Source organism: Xiphias gladius, chromosome 3 (assembly GCF_016859285.1).
Source record: "Xiphias gladius isolate SHS-SW01 ecotype Sanya breed wild chromosome 3, ASM1685928v1, whole genome shotgun sequence".
Classification (NCBI taxonomy): Eukaryota; Metazoa; Chordata; class Actinopteri; order Istiophoriformes; family Xiphiidae; genus Xiphias; species Xiphias gladius.
Genome location: NC_053402.1, coordinates 2273632 through 2298561, shown reverse-complemented (window position 1 = coordinate 2298561; position 24930 = coordinate 2273632). Strand labels below are relative to the sequence as shown.

At 40.2% G+C, this 24930-nt stretch overlaps 1 protein-coding gene across 2 annotated transcripts in view; it reads right to left on the bottom strand.

The window, feature by feature from the left end:
• The window catches only part of igf2bp1 (insulin-like growth factor 2 mRNA binding protein 1), a 71492-nt gene that overhangs the window by 29039 nt on the left and 17523 nt on the right, over nucleotides 1-24930 (bottom strand). The window lies entirely within an intron of this gene.

Below are 24930 nucleotides of genomic sequence, written 5' to 3'. Positions count from 1 at the left end.
GCCCCTCATTCTCCGTCCCAGTCCAACTGCTATAGTCTGCCATTATGGGTCTTGAGCTCCAGTTCTTGGAGAAAAAACAGTGAATCAACAGCAAGTAGCGGGATGGTGTCCTGCTCAGCCACCCACACACAGTGGGGGAAGGGTAGTCTGCTGAATAAAAGGGGTATATGTGTGCAAGTATGTCTTAATGCTGTTTTGCCAGTAAACATATTTGTATAATTTTTTGCGTGTGTGTGTGTGTGTGTGCAGTTTTAGTAATGTATTCTTGCTGTCATCACTGTAACCGCGCATGTGTATATGTTTTCTCAGCTGTGTCTCAACCTTAACTGCTTCACTGTTGCATATGAACATCCTCAGTAATGATCCTCCTCCCCCTTCAGTACATTATGAACACAAAGCGCTCTTTGGTTTTCTTATGACCTTGGCTTTTGATCGCTTGAGAACTCATTGAGTATTGTATCACTTGAATCATCTGTGGTTTCATCATTGACTCTGAGAAAGTAAATGCTAACAAATCTGATTGTAAATAATTCTTTTTGATAAATCTTTACAGGGACAAAAAGAGTACATACACATTTTATAGCATGTATTTAAATTGCTTATTCTCTGTAGTACAAAATTAAGTTGCCTTACTAAAAGTGGTAAATATATAGAAACCGCAACAATTTTCTTTTGTTTCTTTCATGACTCAATTCCCACATAAACCACAAGCACACACAAACACTCTAAAAAGGTGTGTCTTGGTGCTTGGAACAGGTCTGCACCTAAATGCCTGACAAAATTGTGTACTGGTTTTTTTTACACGCATCCCTACATAGGAATATTTTTGCATCTGTCATGTTAGTGCTACACATTTGACTCTTGGTCTCCTCAGTGAAGCTGCTTGTATTGAAGAGCCTGAAATATTCTGCCGTGTGTCTCAATGGAAATCACTCTAGATACGTTAAATGTAGCAATGTAAAACAGTGCGGTGTACAATCTTTACCACCCATTACCATTTTTACCGCTCCTTATCCAGCCCCGCACCCTACCCAAATGAACAGTGGCCCTAAACCCTAACAACAACCAACCCCCATCTCCACCTCCCAAACTAAACCCCACCCAAACCCCCAGGAGGCTCAGGCATAGATGAATAGGCTTTTGTCCATCCAGAATACCTGACACCCCCCATCCAAAAAAAATGGAAAAGCCCTTTGATCCTCAATCAATGCTCAGCTATATCACAAACTCCACATCCCAACCTGCCAAAAACACATAAACAGCCCCTCCCCCCACACCTCCACACGCATAACTCCCACCATACACACCAAAAACCTCCACGATCCCACTACACACCCACAAGCAAAGTTCTACCTTATCAACACATCAACTCCCCATTATCCTCTCCAACGCCATTCCAAACCATCACCGCACACACACATCCCAACCCCCATCAAGCCAACATCGGTGAACTTGTTTGACCCCTACCATCGCCGCCTGCCAACCTATAGACGACCCCATTGGTTGAAACTATGGCAACAGGTTAGGAATGGGTGGAGAAAGAAGGTGGATGGGCGGGTAGATGGACAGCAGAATAACATTTTTCACATTTGATTACGCGCTTGTTCACTCATCTGTTATTTCATTTCATTTTAAATATCTTTGACTTTTACCTACATGGGGCTGATCTTCTTTGTTAGGTCTCCCATCCTTTTTAAACCTGAGCTGAACGACAAATAAACCCTTAAGATTTTGATTCTACACTTTTTGATTCCAGTTGTGTTTTTCTGTATCAGGCATATTAGTAGTATATAAAGCCTCCTTGAAACAATTGCCATCAATAACTTGCATTTGATTTCCATGTTTTGGTGTTCATTGTAAATAACAAAATGTTCCATTTAAAATAAATTTGCACCATTAAAAAAAGAAAGCATTCTGCTGAGACCCTCATCCCTGAGTCATTGTTGATATGCAGCAGATGGAAACATGTTGTCAATGAAGCCTGAAAATATCTGGAGTTGAACGTAAAAACTGGAGCTGTTGAGGTTCCCTCAGCTGTGAAGGCATTAAAACCACGCTCAGCTCCAGCCTCCAGAAGAACAAAAGGACCAGAAAGAAAAAGGAGGAGAAAGAAAAGAAGCCAAGAGAATGAAAAGAGTGTGGTCCTCAAGGAGGAGGTGGTGGAGAGGGCCAAGGGTCAGAGCTCTTCAGACCAGACAAAGGTGGCCCTGAGACCACAATGAGGTGTGTCTGTAGGTGTGAGAGTGTTCTACGACCCTTTCATAGCCACAAAATGCAACATGAACCTAAATAACTAGAAGACAGTTGAATATGTAAACCTTATCAGTATGATCTTATAAGAACAGAATCAACATCAATATTGAATTCCTATCCATTCTTTGTACTTGAAATTCAAACATTCTATCCATGTGTTCTTCTACCTCCTCACCTGGCTCTAAATTTAATCATGTTCACTGTCAGCTGTCAGGGCAGCCACATTAGCAGCTTCCAACTCCTTTTAAGAGAGTTACTTTTCTACCTACTGATCTACAGAGTGTTACATGTTTATTACTACGCTGGCATAAAGATAATGAGCTACTTGCCTGTTACACTTCTGCACAAGGTGCTACTTCAAAATAAATGGCAACAGCAACTGTAACTGACACAAGAAATGGATTGTTGCAAAGTGACACTCAGACAACAAAAACTTCCCCCTCCCAATATCATCTGATACGCTGCAGGTGATACGGTTGGTTTTTCTTTACGAAGTGATTGTCTAAAGGTGCCCTCAGAAAGTCTTAATGCATCAGTATGCTTCACCATAGTGCTTGCAGAATAGTCAAACAGCATCCCAAACTCCCTGCCTCCACACCTTTTTAATGTAGGATTTGGGTGACTGCATTTAGCAGGTTGTGTAACTTTCCGAAAGTGTTTGCTGTTCAAATCACAGCCGGTACAAACAGGAGTTAAAGTGGGTTTGGCCGGTAGGGGAACCATACGATCTGGTGTAGCGGGCGGAGGGGCATGTAGCACGCTCTCAGGCGCACCCATAATGACAAGTACACCAGTAAAAACTTTACGGCTTTATTGACAGCCCACCTATGCAGCGGCCCAACAAGATTTTTCCCAGTACGCCTGAAGGTTATGTTCAATTTCAAAATTAATGATAAAAAATTACAGCAGCTTCGCTCAGAAATAACAGACGGCTTAATGAGCCAAGACTTTAACAGGAAACTTTCAGTTCCCTAAATATTAGCTTATCTCACCCCATGAACACGGCATGCCGCATTCATCATACAGCATCCCACATCTGCTACCAGGGGCAGGGTAAAATATCTGTTTCAGGAAACACTGAAAGTCCTGTCAGTGCATGAGTGTGCACACTTTTAGTAAACAGTCATACCTGTGGGCTACACATTGTAGAGCCAAGATGTGCTTCTGTTTGTTAAATTCATTTGTAACGCAGCTGCATTTGTTTGCATTTTCATGCTGCGCCCAATACTGCCACTACTGTAAATACTGTGTGCAATCGTTCCGCTTAAGAGATGCATGAAGTGAGAGCTGATTGTAGTGAACATGTAGTTAGTCAGTCAAGGATAAAAGCAGGCAAAATTTAAAAATGTGGGTACATTACAGATACCTGTTACTGTAGTATGACTGAGGTGTTCAATGTAGGAAATAAAGCACTTTATACATTCTACAAACAGTACTGGAAGACAGTATTGGTAACACTCAGTCTCTAATTTAGCCCAGCACAGAGTACAGTTGTATTTTGAAGGAAACTTTGATGGATAGTATTCAGAAAGAAAGAAAAAAGAAGCAAAGAAGAAGAAAACATAGGAAACCGAGCGTAATCGAGCTTTTCTTTTCTGGTTTGAGGCATTCAAATAAACTTAAACTTGTGTACAGTTTACTGGGACTGTTGGAAGCCAGTCACATCAACAGTTACTGTCATATTGCTGAATGTCCGCTGGACAATACAAAAAGTCCCAGTAAAATGTGGAAGAGAGGACGATGTCGCCTTTAACACAATGAGGCTCGTGTTTAGCAAACTGGCAAATGAAAAGCTCTTTTGGAAAGATAAGGAGCCAATCTGCTACTGGCTCAAAGTAAAGTTAAAGGCTCTCAACTCTTCACACACAGGATGTAATATAAATTTGTGAATAAGCAAGATATCCCATTAAAAACATCAATTGCACATGTGAAACACCAGTTCACGTGATAAATTTACAAATAGGCACATGTAGATTTTTTATCATTTTCTACAAGTGAAATCACATAATACAGGCATATGTGCTCTTTCACATGAGAAATATAGTATTTCACATTTGTGGTGAAACAAATCAGCACTATCCTGGGAAAATCATGCATCTATAAAAATGACAAATGTTCATTCACTTGTGCTTTTTTCAACATCTGAAGATTCAACACAAGTTACAGAGAGTCTGGCGGCCTTACATTACCATTAGCCAAACTGTGTCTGTGTTACAGTATGTTTAGCAGTAGTTCTTCCTTTAAAATGATTAAATCTTAATCAGACAGATTAAGAACTGAAAAGTCCCCGAAAACTATTCCCAGTAACATACACAGACACACATTCATAACAGCCCACACAGTAACATGGGCATGAGCTACACGGTCATCTACAGTCTTAGATGAATTAAGACTATGAAATCGAGGGATAATGTGTTTGGGCGTGTGTTGGCAGTACCTTATCGCTCCCAGTGGGAATTTTGAGTGCCAGAAAGAGGCTCGTTGGATGGGTTTGACTGACATCTTTTTCAGAAGTGTGTATGCAACCCAGATGGCAGGTGATGTTTCCCGTACTAAATCAGTTAAATATGCATTCGTATTGATGAGAAAGATATTTAAAGTCTTTAGTGTACAAGGAAAAGAAGACGTGCGGAAGAGCTAAAGTGTTGTACTATGTTCATTATTTCCACTTTCAGAGTTCCTTTATTCATCTTTACTGCAGAATGAGGTTTCAGGAATCTGCTACGTCAAATCAAACACATGAAAGGAAGGCAACAGAAATGCATACTGAGTTTACTTCAAGTCTCCAGATAAGTCAGTCTTCATATTCAGTCAAACAGACATCAAGGTGATGCAGGTGGACCTGACGCCCTGACACCAGGACAAACTCTCCCAGTAAAAGGAAAACAATGTAAATACAACAGGTTCCAGCTGACTGCTACACAAGTGCTCATCAATATATCCCAAAGCCTTTCATCCCCAGTTTCACTGCACTTAGCATTAGCAGCCGTCTGCAGGGGTCTTAAGTGACTTCACCAACAAACAACACGAGAACACACAGTGCATCCGGACCAAACTAAACCAATGAGCGTCTCAGATTCAAACAAGGTGAACGATTGCTGCATGGTTTAAGGCCTGGCTCTGGCCAATTTTAAGTCATCCTTCCTCTGTGGATAATCACAATTTTCCCCTCTCAGTCACAGTTTAAAACCACATTCGGTGGTTGTATGTGATGCAAATGACGACTTCAAAAATGTAAAGCATCACCGAAGATACTGATGCCAGTATCACAAGCAACTTCCTCAGCACTGTTGATTCGCCAATGCCAAACAACTCTGGCAATGTTTAGAAGTCGGTATTTAAGACTAGACTTAGGAGCAGCCGCAGTTTCCCAGCAGACAATACAATGTGAGAAATGAAGCAAAATCCAATGAAAACAATGGACAAACTACATAGTTGGTGACTTTCATAATTTCCATCGCAAATAGAAATACCAAATGCAAGAGGTTCCCCTTCAAAGTTATAGTTCAACAGTTTGGAAAATACATTAACTCACTTTCTTGACAAGATAGAGACGAGAAGATTAATACCACTCTCATGTCTTTCCATTAAATTTGTTTATTTCATCTGTACAAAAACCAAATTGTGTAAACAATTTGCCATTTTAAGGGGGCTACTGGACTATTTCTTGCAACACTTTTGTTTTTGTATGAATTACATAAGAGATGTCATGTTAATTAGCAGGCTTTAAAGGTGCTAGTAGTTGGAATTTGTTATATTTAGAGTGAGCCAGGCTAACCGTTTCCCCCTGTTTTCGGTGTTTATGCTAAGCTGAGCTAATCAGCTGCTGGTTTGAAACCTTACATCTAGGACATGGACTGCTTTGAGAGTTGTATCAATTTTCTTATAACTCTCGGCACAAAATGAATAACCAAAAATGTCAAACTATTCCTCAAAAATGATTCTAACATGGTAGAACTGCCCTTTAAAGGAGTAATTAAAAGATAATCATGTCACTGGATTAATTTACCTCTCTGGTCCCATCTGTAACTACGGTTTAGAAAGGCAACTGGAACACATTTAGATACTGTGGTGTCCAGTATATCCATTGCCTGCTACCATTACAAAAACCTTACCAAATGTCCCCCTAGTACAAGAGAAACGCTGGCAGCAAGCTAGAGGAGCACAGAAGTGCAGGGGGTTAATATTTTATAAGAGCTATCTGGCCTGCATAAAATTTCAGATAAATTTTTTATTCCTAATGGTGAGGAGCAACCAAACTCCATCATTCAACATTCATACTAACCTTGTTACCAGCCAAAATCCCATCACCTAACCTCATCTACCTGTCTTCCCATCAACTAAATACTTTTATCATTCCACCCTTAGACCCTTCCAATAAACACCATCATCATCGCTGTTTCTGGACTGCTAAACTGGCCGTGTCAGCACGTAAACTTGATACTGCATGAATGAATATTGGCGCAGAGAGGAGTTGAGGTCAAGTGGACACAAGCCAGCTGTGAGCAGAAGCTTCTGTCTGATTCTACGACAGGGGATACAAGTCCAACCCAATCAAAAATCATCAAAATGTTTGGTTTATCATTAAGTCACTTTCTAATCCACCTGGATGCAATCACCTAGAAAACAGCAATTACACACTACAGTACAATACAAAGAGGAAGGTTGTTAATACTCATTTTAGTAGGTGATCTTGTTGTGCCCCCTCCTGAGTACTATTAGTATTTAAATTCATCTGTATTTTCTTTTGCTTGAACTTAGTGCAACATTCATAAGGCCAAGAATTTTACTTTCCTCACATTCAGGGAGCAAACTGGGTCCAAAATGTGTCTCATCTCTCTCCTCTCTGTAACTTTGACTCCCTTTCTCTGTTGCCTCTTCCTATTATCTGTCCTCCTCACAGCTCTCAATTTTCTTTTCCGCCACCCCCCATCCCAGTATAAATGACGCGTACGCACAAAAACCGAAAACCATGCATACGCCATTTTCTGCATATAAAATGGTATTTATAAAAGAGGACTGTGCAGTGACAATGTCTGCACCTCACACATTCCTCAGACTCGGCACACACGATTTCCTAGAGCAAGCTGCGGATGACATGACAAGGAAGGGGTTAAGTGTAAATGAGAGACGTAACCTTGTAGCAAAACATTGATTTTTTTTAGGTTTTTTTCTTGATTGCATTATAATTTTTGAAATCTACACAGCAATAATCAAAGGCTCATTTATAAGCTTATTTTTAAATAGCTATTTGTGATTGATTCACTTCCTTTCTTTATCTTTTTTTTTTTAAACTTACATACAAGCCATTATTTCCTCGTCAGTGAACCTTTCATTTTTTTATGTGTAAAGTCAGTATCAATATAACCACTACAAATTAATCAAAGTTCCATTGGCAGTATCACTGCATGAGCGTTTTAAATAGACTGCAGAGACAGGAGGACGCAGGAGAGAGGAAAAAAGGTCAGAAGAGGTGGTGTGATGACGGGTAAGTAAGTGTGAGGAAAGAGGAGGCAGTGGTGGAGAGATTCAATGCTGGTTAACTTGAGGGGAGCACATCAGTCAATGGAGAAGAGTGTGGCAGCTGCCTGCTGCAAATATGTGTAAATGCATAAGTGTGAAAAAGAACGGTGACGGGAAAGAGCGAGTGTGTTTTTACAGGGTAAATGAGTGGGGGCGCTCATATCACACTTCTTTGCAACCCTAAATGGGTGGCACCAATTTATGCCCTTTGGGATGTCTTTTTTTTTTTCTGAACAGAGAGAGAGCTGCCACATCAAGGCTGTCATTACTCCCTGATAGACCCAGATTTATAGGAGAAAGATCCTCTCACTAACCTGACACAAACCCGTTGGTCCACTGAACTGGGGACTAAGCATAAAAATCTGGGCCCCGTACGCATGCAGTCTCAGTGTCCCCCTCTTCCTGCTTAATAATCAATTGCCATGCTTGTATGAATAACCAAATCAACAAGCGTAAGCCCATGAATTTGTACTGGTTATACCAGTAATTAGTCATAAAGTGTTTTAAACTAATTTATGAGTCTGTACAACCTAAAACCTCTGCATATTTCAACCTCTTTTCTGTCATTACTGTTTGAGTAATGTTAGTTTTAAGAATATTACAAAACATTCTTTACAACAGTTTTTTTAGGTCTTCATTAAACCCTGAGCATAAGAAAAGGTAGAAAGCCATCTTACTCTGGCCCCTACACTCAGAGACGATTACTCTTTTAATGTTTTTCATAGTTTAAAAAAAAAAAAAAAAAAATCACATAAGACGTCATAGGAATCATGTTTTATTTGCAGAATTAAGGTGGAGTAGTTTCCAACTAGTGCTAGCCCAGTCTGTTGCAATGCAGAAGAGACAGATAATCATAACAGTAAACTAATCATGTTTCAAAAGTTATTACTGTAGAAACACTGCATATGACAAACATCCTAAAATGATAACAATTTAAATCATGTACAATAAAACAGAGCTTGCTGAGTCTGACATCCTCAAGATGGTGACGGTGGACCTGCAGCTGATTCGCTTTCTGTGGCTGTTTCTCAAGCTGATGCAAATGCTGCTTCATTTATCAGCAAGCTACCAGTTATGATATTAGCTAACTGGCCATGTTGCGTACAAACATTAAACCAGTCTGCCACACTGCTGCCAAGCTGTGTTCACAAGAGCTATGTCTCAGCTGCTTTTCCCAGTATAGTTTTCTCTATTCTCTCTTTAGCTTTCTCTGTAACCTACTTTCCCTCTTTCTTTTCTTTCTCTTTTTTTTGATGACATGATTGCTTCAAAGTTCACCTCGAGTCCTCTTTATCAGTATCAGCATGTACTTGGAGAAAACTACTGCTTCTCTCCACCCGACTGCAGGGGTGGACTAAACTATTAGCACCCTTCAGAGGGGGGAGAGCCCTCAGAAGCGCTCGTGTTGTTTTGGATACAAGAAATAATATTTAAAACTATTTAGTCAGCCAACAGTAATAATTTACTTTTCGTGCTTATTATCCCAAAAAAAGATGCTTTCATTCCAGGCTTTGTGAGCACGCTCGCCCATGTTGGGGCCCTGGTAACTTAGTTCCACTAACCCCCCCCCTACAATGGTCCGTCACTAAACGCTGCTTAAGGGTGATTCTTGTCCAATCAAAACTTCAAAACTTAATAAGGATGCAACCATGAGCATTGTAGAGCGGGCTGACAGCTCCGATGCGATCTGCAAAGGCGCCCAAGTGTGAAATATGTTAGTGTGTGTTTTCTGTACTTGCACTTATTAACGCATTGCCCTTCATTGTTCTTAATTTCTTTTGCTTCGGTTTTCCAAAAGAAGGAAGAAGAAGAAGAAGGTAACAGAAGAAGAAAAGCTGCACTATGGCCTAAATAGCGGAGCAAAAAACTATTTTCACTTCAAACTAAATACATATTCAATTTTACTTATCTTTGTCTCTATCGTTTTCAATATGATTGTATGATCATTCATAATATTGATTATCATTATCGATGCTCCCGCCACAGTCGCGTGAGGAGAACAGGTTACACGACGTGCCTTGTCGGCTTCTGGGCGAAATATTAATACTGTTTCTTACAAACAAACATGATGTGAAATGGATGATATGTATGAATACTGTTTATTGTGTTTGCAGACTTAGCAAAATACACACGCGGACATAACGTAAGCATATACAGTACAACTCTCAGTGCGACTTCATTTATAAAACAAAAAACGTAGCCGCTGCTGTACAAAAGAAAAGGCGGTATGAGGGAAGTTACAATTTAACATAGGGTGGCGACATGTTGGAGAGAGAGGGAGGCCTCAGTTCTGGAATTCATTTAGGGAAAAGAGAGGAGGGGGGGTGCAACAGTATGGGTCAAAGTTCAGGCTCTGTTCTCCACTCTGACCCCGCCTGCAGCTGGTGCGACAGCCCTCCATTTTGGAGAGACGAGGGTCTCCATTTTGAGAAGGTGGAACTGACTCAACCGGCGGTTGTGCAATTACAGTGACTTTTTTTTCGTCCAGCATTGTTAAAAAAAACTGAAATCTAAACAGCATCTACCTCATAGTTAACTTCGTGACGCTATTACCGCGAGAAAAGCTGCCGGCTGGTGTGATTAAGTAGAAAAGCCTGATCTGTCTATTCATTTCTTAGTCAGCAGGTGCAGCTCATGGGCCTGTGCTGATATCGAACCCCGGGTGATAAGAAGTTGACTAAATACGCAACACTTGAAAGAAGCGATCAGATTATGGGTGGTTTCATTCCTGGAGAAGCCCTCCAACTGAATCCTATGAGAGGAGCAGTTGATGAGATGCTCAACACCTTCACCGGCTCTTCCCCCAGCCTCCCCTCCTCCCTCTCCGTTCGCCATTTTGTGGTGCCTATAGTCGCTTCATGTTATGGACGTTCTGCGGGGCGGGGGGAACGCATGCCCGCGGGAAGGCAGTGTAAGGAATCTATGGTTCTCTTTTACAAACGGAACTTGGGGAAAGTCGGCGGTAAATGTTCTGTCGGTGTTGTATTACCGAATGACTCATACGCTTTAAGTTGTTGACTTTTTTTTTTCTAATAGAAAAGCCTACACAACGGAGGGGTCCTCGTTGTCGACCTTTTCAGTTAACACCCACCCCCCTAAAATATGGCCTTACCACGGTTGGCTCGGACGTGAGCCTTTGTTTTCCAGTTATCACAGTCTCTGAGATTTGATGTCACTGAATCAGAACATCATTGATGCAAAAGGGCGCGAAGAATATAAGAGGAAATGACAACGTTGCAACGTTGTTGCAATACGGAGTTTAGCATAAACAGTAAAACAGCGGCCTGGTGACACGAAGTGATGATGGCAAGGTGAATGACGAGGCTGCCTTTTTTTTTTTTAATCTGAAATGGTTTGTACGTCTTCATGATTCTTATTTTCCTCAGGAGTGACTGTAACAAACTGCCCGCCGATCAACCCCCATGCGAGAGACGGTTTCGAACAGGATGACCGTGTCGGTTTGAGGGTGGTTAATACGCGTCTCGGGATTCCCTATAGGCTATGTCCATGTGTGCTATGCGTCCGCCATGTTCCACGCATAAGCACAGGTGAGGGCAAAGCCAGATTCGCTGGATCGATAAGCCGCCTCCTTTTCTCCCTCTCCCTCTGTCTGTCTCTCTCTAACGGACTCCCATACATGTGATACATGTGAGAGCCAGTACGCGGCCATCTTGAGCAGGCAACGCCCATTTACTACAATGAATGTGCAGTCACATGACAGACGACAATTCGCCAGAACTGAGCACATGCAGCACATAGGAGGAGGAAGAGGGCGGTGGCGATCGGTCTACATGCGCCATTACATGAACATGGGATCATGCAGACGGCGTGTTGGGCTGGGGGTCGCCTCAGCCAGTGCAACAGCAAATGTCTTCATCCGAGCCATCTGTTTAATCACAGCTGCCACCGTAACTGTTTAGCAGGAGACGAATAGAGGGATGGATAGATATGTCATAATGGGCTATGCAATTGGTCGATGTGTATTTAAGTCACAGCTGTAGTGACTGTATCCACTCCAGAGAAGAGTAAAATGCACGCCGTAAAAACGGGGACACGCCTCCCTCAGGGAGCGCTCTCAGACACGCGCCTCATTTTCAGTCCGCAAAGCCATCCCCAGACACTCCGCAACTAGAACCTGTTAAACTGCAGCTATTTGTAAAACACACTACTTAAAAAAAAAAAACAACAACAACCCCCTACTCACGCGCGGGCACATTCTGCTTTTCTCTCCGCGCGCTGCCCGTGTAGAGGAGGAGAGCAGAGGAGCACGCGCGCGTCTCTCCATTCATGAAGTGCGTAAAAAAAAAAAAAAAAAAAACTACTTGGGACTTACTACAGCGGCGCGAGGGAAGGGAGGGGCTGGCCGTACCGCACAGCCCACGGCGAGGGAGCGAGAGGAGGAGGAGGAGGGGATTCTACTATAGAATGTGTGCCATGAGTGCTCACGCCTGAAATACATCACGGGCGGGTCGGTGTTGTAGCACGGTGGCGAAAAAGGGAAGAAACACAAGATTTCCTTTCTCGTTTGAGTGGAGAGTGTTTAGCAACGGGAGCACTGGTTAAATCCCCGCGCCACTTTCCGTACCGGGCAGGTAAAGGTTGTGGAACAAATAGGGATAAAATGGGTTTCCATGTAAACACTAAGGGTCTGATATCGAAAACAACGAGCCACTGAACCAAACCCGCAGCCGTTCCAGGACTGGGCTCCACTTGTTTCTGGCTTGATGTGGCAGGAAGCTGGAAGGAGAACGGGTTAACGAGATGGTGATACGACGCCGGGCCACGTTCCCGAGTCACACTTGAAGGCTAATTATATTTGCGTCTTCTACATGTTTCCGAAGACGTTGCTTACGCTCGGCTGTAGTAAAAAAAATACACACTTTTAAAGGCGAGCAAGCTAAGGCCAGGACATGGCTACAGTAAGACAACTGAGGCGAGGCTGACTCGTACGGGCAGAGCCGTCCATGCTGCAGTTTCAGAACCCAAGAACAATGTCAGAGAGTGTAGTTTATTAGTTCCTTCAACCTTTAAAATCGTTTTTCGTTGGAACTGTTCAAAACGACTTTCTTGATTAAAGCAACAAGATGAAGAGTTTGGCCTTGAGGTCAAACAGCAGCCTGAGCCAATTCCGACAGGCCAATCCCTGCTGAAAGAATTACAGAATCGTCCAGAATGGATGTTAACAACTAAATGAAATCAACAAGATTATTTCCTGTATGAGATCCTTACCGTGTGATTCACACCTTTTAGAATAAACAAATAGCTTTATTTTTTTTTTTGGAAGGATATTGGAGTCCTGAGGCTGTTATCAGTGATGCTGATTTCCAGAAGGGATGAACAGCATTTTGCAATTAACCTGCCATATATTTCCAGTGCTGTCATCACTTATGTCTAGCCTTGTATTATTTGATATGGAAAAAATGAACACCTCTCCTGTCTCGCAGCAGAAACATTTTTTTTTCTTTCAAAACAAAGTGAGAACTAGCAGGCTACAGCCCAGAAAAAGGTAAAGCCAAGGCTCAGCTAAAGAAAAGAATGAAAAATATTTAAATAAAAGCGTAATTAATAGGAATTAAGTTAACAACAAAAAAAGGTACATTTGTGAATCTTAGTGCAGTTGGAACGGAATTACAATGCTTCTACCCCACATATTTGAATGCTCTTTGTAGTTGTCAAGATACCAACAGCTCGTTTCAAACTTAATTCAGAATGTGTTTTTAATCAGAAAAAAAAGAAGAAAAAAAAGGTTTAATAAAAACTTCAATGATGACATGTTTAGGGGACTAAAAGGAAATTAATTTCAGTCAGCTGCTGAGGTATTAAAAACGCATTTTGGTTTTTAGATATTTTGATTTGAACTTTACTTTTCAAATGTGAAAAATAGGTTTGCCATAATTGCTAGATTTTTGTTTTCACATGTAAGTGACATTAAAGTAATTTTAGGGTATTCATATATGAAGCTGAAAATGATATTCAAAAATATTCACAAATAGTTTTTTCGATAAATATATTTAAGAAAATTTGTAGGAATAACAAAACTATCATTTTACCTTATTTTCTAAGTGTTAAGACCTTAGAAATAATGTAATCATGTGTTTTTGATATAATACAGTAACTGACTGTTTTGGATGGATATATATCAGCATTTCTAAAAATATATACATATATATATTTTAATTCTTACCCCATAAGAGTTAAAAAGCTAATATGAGTCTGAAAAATTCAATCCCATTCATCCTTTTTGATATTCAAGCACTGCAGGGAAACCAAGGAAAAAGGTGGGGAAAAAGCTAACTTGTGTTTAGAACCTTTTTTTAACCCGACTGTCTCATGACAAAGTCAGAACTGAAAGTCCAGCACGAAATTGAGGAGAATTTTGGTAGAGCTGAATTTTAGCAGGCAGGAAAAATATTCTGCCGTTTGGTCTGAGCACTAATCACATTCGATGATCTTTTACATTATTTTAATGTTCATCAATATGATTTAACACAGGCCCAGTAACTTCAGCCTTTGCGTGTACAGTTTAATTCTAGTCTGGGGGTTTCCTTTCTGCAATATAAAGTCTCTACCTTGAAATATTGTAGCGATGCTTCTGTGATGAAGCCGATTGAAATATATGAGTCAGAAAAACAGATTAATGATCCTCCAGATTCTGCATGTGGAAAATTGTATTAATCTTGACAAATCACCAATCTTTATTAATTAATTTGTAATTATAAGAGCATGAAGTCTAATTTCCTAACTAACTCACTTCATATACATTCTTTAGGGATTCCCTGTTGGTTGAAAAATGTTACCCTTCTTTTTTTGTCAGTGTGTGGGCAGTTTTTCTATGAACGGGATGAAAAATATTACTTACAAGGCAAAATTTTGTTGGATTTCCTGATTGATTATTCTGAAGTCTGATCACTAAACAGATGATAAAAAGTAAACACACACTCCTGCCGTTCAATCCTTACTGGCAACACATGTCATCTCTTCATAAACAAGAAGAGCTGCTTGTGACAAAACAATTAAAAAAAAGGGAGGGGGGCACATTTTTTTGGATTTCTGAGGGGTTACTTCTTGGACAAAGTGAATTTAAAGTGAACAGGGGCCCATCCTCCATGCTCCCCTTTTCAAAAACAAAATGGGGGAGAGAGGAGGAAGACAGGAGGGAAGGAGGGAGTTCCTGCTTTGTCTAAATGACGCAAGTGTGTGTGTGTAAGTGATGTCAGCCTTCACTTTGTTTTGAATCAGCACGGAACAGGGCGGGACCAACAGCAGCCTATAGAGAAGCAGCAAGGAAAGGAGCCGTGTGTCTCTCTCTCACACACACACACACACACACACACACACACACACACACACACACACACACGAGCCTCGCCGCCTTGGATTTCATTTGCTTGTTTGCAGCTCTGAACAGCAGAGGGCCAACTGAGTCACTCTGTTCCTCTCTACTTTGCCCTGGTCTTCTAACTTCAGCAAACCAAGTTAATGCAACATCGCTGAGGAAATGCCGATCTACAGGGGAAATGAATCCTGACAGAGAAATTTTAATTCGAAGAAAAGTCTTCTGTAGTTCATTTACATCAGCAGGCTGGAGAAAAAATGGGGAAATATACCAAGATATGAATCTAAACACTACTACTACTACTACTGCTGCTGTAAAACTACTGCTATTACTACAGCTTAATTTATAGAGTAGAAATATAATAATAATAATAATAATAATAATAATAATAATAATAATAATAATGCACAGCAGCATACACCAACATAATAGTTAAACTGGAATAAAGTACCTATTTCTACATCCACACATTGTTGAAATCATACAGGGCCCCCCCAAACCTTTCTGGGGCCCTAGGCAGATTTGAGCCTCTTCAAAATCTACGAGTAAATTACAAATTATATCTGTGCTTCAAAGGGGCTCTACTGGTTTTCCTCAGTTATGGAGACATAACTAGTTAAAATTCTTAAAATTATATCTGCTCCGCCCTCAAAAACAAAATCCATGAATATGACAATTTGGTTTATTTCAGAACTAAACTATTAGATTTGTAGTACTAAGAAATGTCTTCCTACTTCGCTGAGTCCATTCTCACGCAACCCAATCTTCTAGAAATTACATTTATATACAACTGAACTGCAATTTTTGCGGGAACTGTAATGACGGGCTGTGATACTTTTCTTTTTTTTTTTTTAAAGAATGAAGGAATGAAGCACTACATTCATTACTCACCAGAAGGTGGTTGGGGTGGATGGCGGGCCTACAGAGCACACAACTGTCCTCCACATCCACAGTCTTGTCTGTTGTTAGGTTTTGGCAACAAAAGCACTTTGTTTAAGGTTTGGGAAAGGTGGTGGTTTCGGCTAAATGTAAATGAATGTGTTGTGTCTAAAGTTAGTGTGAACTCTTTCTGTATCAAACCAGACCAGGATCCTTTCTCTATCCTTAACCAAATGCTGTCAGTGCCCAAACATAACCATAGATAAGGCATCATAATGCTGTCATCTCTACAGGTTGATATTGTACTGCAAGAGCTAATATTTTTAGAAAACATCATCATTGATCATTTTACTGATACATTCAGTTTCAACATAGTTGTGACTTAACAGCATATCGTCATCACGTTAATAGAAACCGTGATCCGGATGCAATTACGTTTCTTACAAATTATATTTGCTGTTGCAGTTTAGTTGTATATGAATTTGTAATTGTAATTTCTGGGAGACAAAGTTCTCTGAGTATATGAAAGCTGAGCTTTCAAGTTTCTGAATCACACTTGTGTAGCCCGCAAACTGGACCACGATTGGCTTCTAAACTAGTTGAGATGTCACAAAACCCTGCTTGTACATCCATGTGTTGAGCTGACATTTAAGGTGAGCACAGAGAAACTTCCCCTTTTAGCAAACGAATGAGAAAAACAACCTCTGTAAATGCTGTGCATCATTCTGCACAGTGAAGCACAAACATCCAAATAGAGGAACAATAAGCAAAATAGGTTTTTTGACTGGTGGGAGATTTTCAATTAATGTTTAAATTAAATTGAAAATACGTTTCTTTTAAATTCAAGAACAAAGGCTAAAAAGTCTGAATTGCACATGTTATTCACTAGCCTGATTTTGCATTCAAATGTCAGAGATAACTGCTGCCTTTGTTGCCCTTTTATTTATGACATTGACTTAAATGTTCAAATGTGCATGGGACAGGTTTCCTTTACTTACTTCTAGCAAAGAAAACCTGGTGAAGGCCTAGTGAAAAACTAGCGAGTAAAAGAAACGTGAGGGATCAGCAAACTAGTTCTTAAATTTAGGCTGGAAAAAAAAAATAGTTTAAACAATTATAAATCAGTCGAAAATAAAATAATTAAATAGAATAATTACTAAGCAAACTTCACATTTGCAGTTTATTTGATTGCGGGTGTCTGAAGATTCTGAGTCGTCCAGGTCATGGTTTTCCAAGAAGAGCTGAATCGAGGGCAGTTGGACTTGGTAGATGCTTGAAGACGTTTCACCTCTCATCCAAGAGGATGCGTCAGTTCCAACTGTTTGGGGGCCCTTTCGGCATAATAAATCCCGCCCAACATACAAATCATCGGGCAAACTTTCAAATCCAAAAAACAGGCTCTGCTTGCTTTCAGAGTCCCCCGGCTGTTTCCCTGCCAGCAGAGTACCAACGATGAAGATTTACTCTCACATACACTTTGAAATCCCATTGCTAAAATCTTATCTGACCACTCTGACATTTTGGGCAGAAAATACGAGTGATTTCTTGAGCTTTATTATGTAATACTGTTAAAACATAGCTGAAGTAACCAGGGAATATGTTGTCATTTTGTCAGAAAGCCTGTAAATCTAGTTGTGGAAGCTGTCGATCATCCCGTCAGAGTAGGTGGCATTTCTTTTCGTTCCCTCCCAAAATAATGAATTCTGCTGTTAGAACTTCATTTTCATCGGTCCTATGTTAGCCCACCAAACAGTCACACAGTATTTCCTCCAAGGTACCCACCCAACATCACAATTTACTGCTACTTTGACACCTCCCTCTACACACACACACACACACACACACACACACACACACACACACAAGTAACTCCAGACCACGTGAGCAAGTGCAGTGGATGTGATACGGCACACCCACAGCTTGCACACACCCACTTTGGGTGGGGGTGGGGTATAAAAGGTTCCTGCGCTGGGGGAGGGGACTCCTCTCTTTCTCTCTGTCTCTTGCCCCTTCCTCTTCACTCTCTATCCCTTCGTTGCCTCCCTCTGCAGCTCATACAGAATATGTCTGCATGCGTGCGCGAGTGTGCATGTGCTGTAGCACATGCCAGTGTGTCAGACATGTGACCAGCAGGCATAGCCTCCATTTTAACTCTTTGAGAATCCCAGCGTAGGAAGAGAAGGTGAGAGAAGAGAATCATGGGAGGATACTTGACAGAAAGCAAACAATAAGCTGAAGACTATTGTGGCTTAAACCTTTTTTTACTGCTTGTCTTGGGGAAAGCTGATTTACCATTAAAACAACTTAGGTAATTTACACTGTGAAAAATATGGCTGACCAAGTCTACCATTTACAAGAACCAGCTTTAAGCCTCCCCTTTGACTACATCCATGAAAAGGGCTCCAACATGCTACGTGCAGCAACCCACGCACACACTGCTCTGTTAGTATGTGTGCACTGTCCCCAACAATCATGCGTGTAACTACTCTTGTACATACTTGTGCACGCTGTGGCTCTCCTACACTGTAGAAGGTGCCGTGTACCAGTCTACAGCAACCACATAGGAGGGCTGCTGTAGAGTATGTAAACATGAAAATGCAAACGTGACCGTTATTTGTTAGAACTTACAGTTTATGCTGTTTCATGTTCCTCTTTTCTATATAAAAACATCGCTTATCTGACTATCAGTGTAGCAGAATAGGAAGTGATAGAGTCAGGACTCCCACAGACCAATAAACCAGTCATCAACAAGGAGCTACATCCAGTCAGCGTGGTCGCAAACCTTGATGTTTCAAATTTTAAGGTGTGCACGGGTGTTTGCGGAGCTCTTGGCAAGAAGCACGTAGCCCACGTAAGGGCCTCAGTATTCTTCAAACCAACTGTCGAGACGGTTCTTATGTCGCAATTTCTTTCACCTTTCCAAAACAGTCACACCTGCTTTACGCAGTAACTGGCCAGATGTGTGGAGTAGACAGGGTTCAAACTTTTCTGTTAAGGTGAGACTGGGTAACTTTTGCGTACCAGCAGCCTCTGCAAAATGCCACGCAACTGTGCAGCTAAAGCTAAGCTAAGTGGCGAGGAGTCAGAAAGTCCGAAAACTGAATGAGAAATGTGTCTTATACGGCAACATGTACCTAAGATTTGCCGACATTAGCCAACATAAGCCACCAGAAACGACTGGTCACAGCAGAGAGTAAGGCAGTCATAGTATATGCTGAATATAGCAGTGCTATACTGAATTGAGCGATGGTGCATTTATTGCTAAATTCGACCTCTCGCTTATAAGAAGAACGGGGGGGAAAAAAACAAAAAAAAACTGAGCTGTCCAAAACGTTCCCCAATTTTTAGTGTGGACAAGGAATAACTAAAGTAAACAGCTATTTAATGTCATTTGTGGCTCTGGAAGAAGCTTTCCAAAGTTTGAAATAAAATAGTCCTAATAATGTAATTAAGGTTCTCTCACCTTGGTCTTAAGAATTTAACTTTTTGAATGGAAATCCTGCAGTACAAACTGGAGTTGCATCATGGGAAACATAGGATGCAACATTTTTGAAGAATGACCAATTCTACGAACTTAAAGTCAGGCTATCTCAGCCTCTGTTCTGGTACCAAATCACGAAAGGCACATTTAACTTGTATTTATGTTGATTTTGTCAGACAACTGTGTGATCATTTGTGATCGCAATTAATGTTGATGTTCCCTTTAACTGGTAAATGGTGTGTGCCGCGATCAAATCACTATTTTACTCTCGCTCAGTTTTGTAACCGAAAATGATTTTTTAAAAAATAAAAAAAATTTAAAACGAGAACAACTAAATGACGAATGTGACAGTGTTTAAAGTGAAGCTATGAAGCATAGATCCGTTGTTTGACAACTAGAGTGAGAGGACGATAACATTTTCCTATTGATTAGGTATTTTATAGTTGGTAGAGATCCATACAAAAAACGTCCAAAACACTACTGTGGATGCACATCGTTTTCGCACATACTCTGCATTTCAAAATGAGCCAGCTGATTGCTGCACAGCAGTCTGACCCACACGTACTTCCTGCACCTGTGGGTGCAAGATTGATCTGTCCTGTTCAGTCCCCTCCTGCTTATCTTCTTCCTTTGTCTGTTGAATGTTGTTTCTAAATGGTGGCTCTTTGATTCAAGATCCCGACACCATAAATCCTGAAATTATGAACTCACCTTGCATTCGCCAGGACCTAAATGTTTTAGAGTGGATTTTTTACACCTCTAAATTCTGTGCAAACATCCTGCATCCTTTCATTGTGTACAGCATGAAGATGGCATCAGGTATAAACTCAGTTAACTATGTTTTTTTCCTTAGGCTTTATAGATAAAAATTGCAGCAGAATCCATCCTTACTCCAACGGCAAAATAAAATTAATTTTCTCTCAGTAAATAGCGGATTTTGCTCTCCTCTTCCTCCTTGTAAAATCTAAGGGCATGTGCCCATGTGGCGTTTTTTTCTGAGCACCAGCTTCTCTTTCAATTGTTCCCAAAGAGTGGAGCGTGTATGCGGCCACATGCGGCTGCCTGGAGAAAAAGTGCTGCAGCCAGCATCTTTTTCCAGTGCGCTGCGCCGTTTCTATGCGGCCGCTCTGAAAATCTCTTGATAATAACCAATTATGAACTTAATAAGCAAATAGTAATAAGAAGCAAAGGGGCGATGCTAGTTTATCATACAATGGCAGTGGTGGTGATATGTTGTCAAGATATTGTTGTCATAGAAACAAAACCTCCGCACAGCGCTGGGATGAAGCGCTCCCCAGCACTCTGCCAGCGCTTTTCTGCCAGAGAAAAAAAAAAAGCTTTATGGACAACTAGACTACAGCTGATAAAGCAGTGGAAAAACATGCTAGAGATGAGCCACGGACAGACAGACAGACAGACATGTTGGAGACAGAATCACTGAGTCATCCGAAAGCCCTGGCCTCCGTGCTGGAGCCAAAAATGCAACACCATTACTCCATTTTGGATTCAAAAAAAACACCTCATTCTCTGCCTAAATATAGAGTACCCAGTCTGTCAAATTTTTCATTTGGCAGACGCTTCTGTCAGAAGAGACTTGCATTTTCTTCTCCCGTGCAAACACATTGAGAGAAATTTGGAGTTCAGTGTCTTACTCAAGAACACTTGCTCTTGTTTAACATGCGGCCAGGGAACAAAGCGCAAACCCTACAATTAACAGACAACCTCACCTACCAGCTTTAAGAAACAATCAGCTACATTTTGTGGAAATTTGGGGAGTGATTGTTTTTCCACATATCATTATGATTGAAATAAAACTGTTTATTACATAACTAAAGAAAGAGCTGATAAATCCATTATGAAAAAAAACAGTAAAACAAAAATTACGAGGCTTAAAAGCCTCAGTATGTTTGAAAAGAAGTGTTTGTCTAAAACCTTTCCAACAGCAGAATTAGGGTGTTGCAAAAAACAACAATTCAAAAGTTATGCTGTTGGTCAGGTGAGAAAGTAGGAAGGGACTGAACGTTCTCTCTTTTAGTCTTCACACGACTACTTCCAACTTTTTGTTGGTACATCTGCATGCCACACCGATAACGCTGCCCAAAAGTGTGCATCAGAACAAGTATAAATATTTTGCTTTTCAATGTTGAACATTTGAGTTGGACAACATATCCTAGTTCATGAAAAGTATGCCGAGACCTTTACTGGTCATATTACATTTATAGACTAAACGCCACAACCTTTTCCTCAATACAGTGGGGAACTAACCTCCATATAAATACTAAATCTAAAAGCACAACATTTAAGAAATCACTGGTATCCAGATTATCTGCCTGTCATGTAACACAGATTTAAAGGGGCACGCCAGTTTACTCGTCACAATTAAATGTAATGTACAATGTCTTCTCTGGCTCTAGAGAGAGCTTTCCAAAGTGTCAAATAATAACCCCAGTGATTTCATCAGATGTAATTAAGTTGCATCGTGGGAAATGTAGGAATTACTGTTTTGGAGCTTGAACCATGCAAGGGGCTAAAAGTCAGGATAACTCGGCCTCTGACACACCAATTTTTTAACATTTTTTTGAATTTGTCTCCTCTGAGCTCCCCACCTTAACAGAGGTACAATACTAAAATCACTGCAGTAACCCTTTAATACACTTTCATTATAGTGACTTCATCTACACCTGTCAAGCTATTCCCTATCTCAGCTTTTCAAACTCAAGTAGACTTTACTGATCCACTGATCATTTTGGCTCATTTTGGGGGCCGCTCATTTGTAGACAATATTCTCAGCCGGGTAAGATGTTAAAAAATATGTAAAAGTATTTATTTGTAAATGTATTTCTAAATGTACATACTGTACATACTGTCCTGCAGCGTGATCTGAACAAAGCGGTCATTTGGAGTATTTTAGCCATCGGGCAGGAGATCACCACAACATGTGACACAGAAAAAATGGAGGGACACATGAGAAACTGCATATTTTTAATAAAAATGAATAGATGTATTTATGTGCTCCAAGAATTCTGTAATCACAGTAATAATTCAAAATTGATTTTTCAGGCTTCAATGCAATAAAATAGACTGTTCACAGGCTGACAGCCCCTGCAGACAGGGCTGGATGGAAAAGTCTGCTGACTATAGATTACATTATTTCTCTCTCCGTCTACTTCTGTTCACGGTATTGGTAATGTTACGGACATGTGACTTTTTAATCCCTTTCTTTGTGTGTTTATAAGATAAAATGACTTTGTCAAACATGGCCAAGTGCGCAGTTTCCACTGGGGATGGTGAGAACACGTCCCCCTCACTTTTCAAAATTCTATTTTTGACAACCCCTAACTTTTTACATAATTTAAAGCACGAAAATCTCTCTAAACTGAGGCCTTTTACTGTCCCAGCTGCTGTTCATCTAGGTGCCTTCAACAATTACTGTACGCCTCAGAAATATTACACCTCCTGAATAATGGTGAGTTATTGTTGGAATTTTTTGACCTGGGTTTTGCCTCTCAGGCTAATCAGCGGCTGCCCTGGCTCAAAATAAATACTTCACCTTCCTCTGCATGCTCTTAAAAAAAAAAATTCAAGGGGCACTCTACTGATTATACACAATAGTTCATTTGTCAGTGTAACTAATCCTGTGAAAAAGGTTGTAGAATTTCTTCAGTGGCTCAGGAGGGAGCTTTCTAAAGTTAGGAAAAAAATAGCCCTGAAGATTGAAAACTTTAGGATGGAGTTTTAAATAAATGCACGGTTGACTAGGCAGGGAGGGTCTAACAAAAGACACTATTAAGTTACATTACGGAATAAGATCCAGTATTTTTGCAATTTGACCCACATTAGACTCTAAATGTGTCCAATATCTCCAAAAGTCAGGATCTCTGCCTTTGCCGCTTTGATTTTTGACCACTTTTTTAAAAATCTTTGTCTTTAAATTCCCCAATTTAATGAAAGCGCAATGTCAAGTGTCCTTTTTAACTTACATTTTAATTTACAGGTAAAGGACGATTTTATTATTCTAATACAAAGATGCTGCAAATGAGCATAAATCAATTACACAGCAGTGTGTTTGATGCAAGGATTGGTTTTTTTATGGGTCTAAAACAACATTTCAGTCTTAAAGTTGTGTATGCTTTATTTTATTCATTTATTTATTTATGGTGTGTGGCTTGAAATGTAAATACAGCACTACCGCAATGTCAGTTCTCTGCCATAAACCAAATCTAGTTTGCACAATGAAAGCATAAATAATACAGAAATGTAAGCCTTTCTTATGGAAGGTACAAACCAACCAACCAATCTTATTTGTTTCCTTTTTTTTTTTGTCTGACTGACCAACATACCCAGAATTCACTATTTCCCACACTCTTCTGAAACCAAGTCTTTGCCAATGATCATAACAAATAAAGACTTTTTACTGCCATCAAAATTAGGGAAAATAAAACAAATTAAAAATCAGCTACAACAATCAACTTCACCAGCTTCAGCTCATGTGAAACAAGTTTTACTGAGATTAGACTAAAAAAAAAAAAAAAAAAAAAGCATCTGTAGGCATTGGAGTTTTATTTGAGCGTACATTCGTGGTGTATTAATGCTAGATGATTGGGCAGAGGGTTGGTGAAATTTTTTTTGAGACTAACAAAAATGAAATTTCAAATCAGAAGAAAAAATCTTCAGCATGAAGAGGGTCAGTCTTCACATTGGTTTTGCAACAATATTCACAACCTTGAGTTTAAAAGTCTCCTCGTTCAAATCAAAGGAAATGAGATTTTTTTTCTTTCTAAAACTTGTTTTATTTTCAATTTATTTGTGTATTTAAAATTTTTTTCTTTTACATTTTTAGGGACAAACAAATGTCTTCAGGAAACTAAGGGGATCGAGACCACAAGTGGAAAAAAAATAACACAGAAAATCTGGGTCAAACAGAAACTGGTTTTCAGTTCTGAGCATCACACTCACTCTCTCACACACTCACACACTCACACACACACACACACACACACACACACACACACACACACACACAAGCAGAGGAACCAGGAAGAGGGAAGCACAGGAAGTCCTATATGCGAAAGAGCAACTATAGAAATTCCTCTCAGCCAATCAGAGCCCAGCGTGAAATGCCTCCCGCTCAATCACAAGCTGGATGCCCTATAGGTTCCTTAATCTCCAGTTTCTTTCTCATTACTGCTGAAAAATGTCAAGAATTTAGACCCTCCCACCCCCACCCCACCGCACCCACCCACACCCACACACACACACCTTACTTTTTTATGACACAGAAACATGAAACACATTCCTGATGCCTGTCCTTTCAAATTATTAGGAAATCTAAAAGAAGGAAGGTATTTATTTATGTATGTATGTACGTTTTTATGTATTTAAATTCTAATTCTAGAAGTGTGTTATGAAGTGTGTGTTATTTTCCTGTCACAACGATAAAAAAAACTAAAAAAAAACA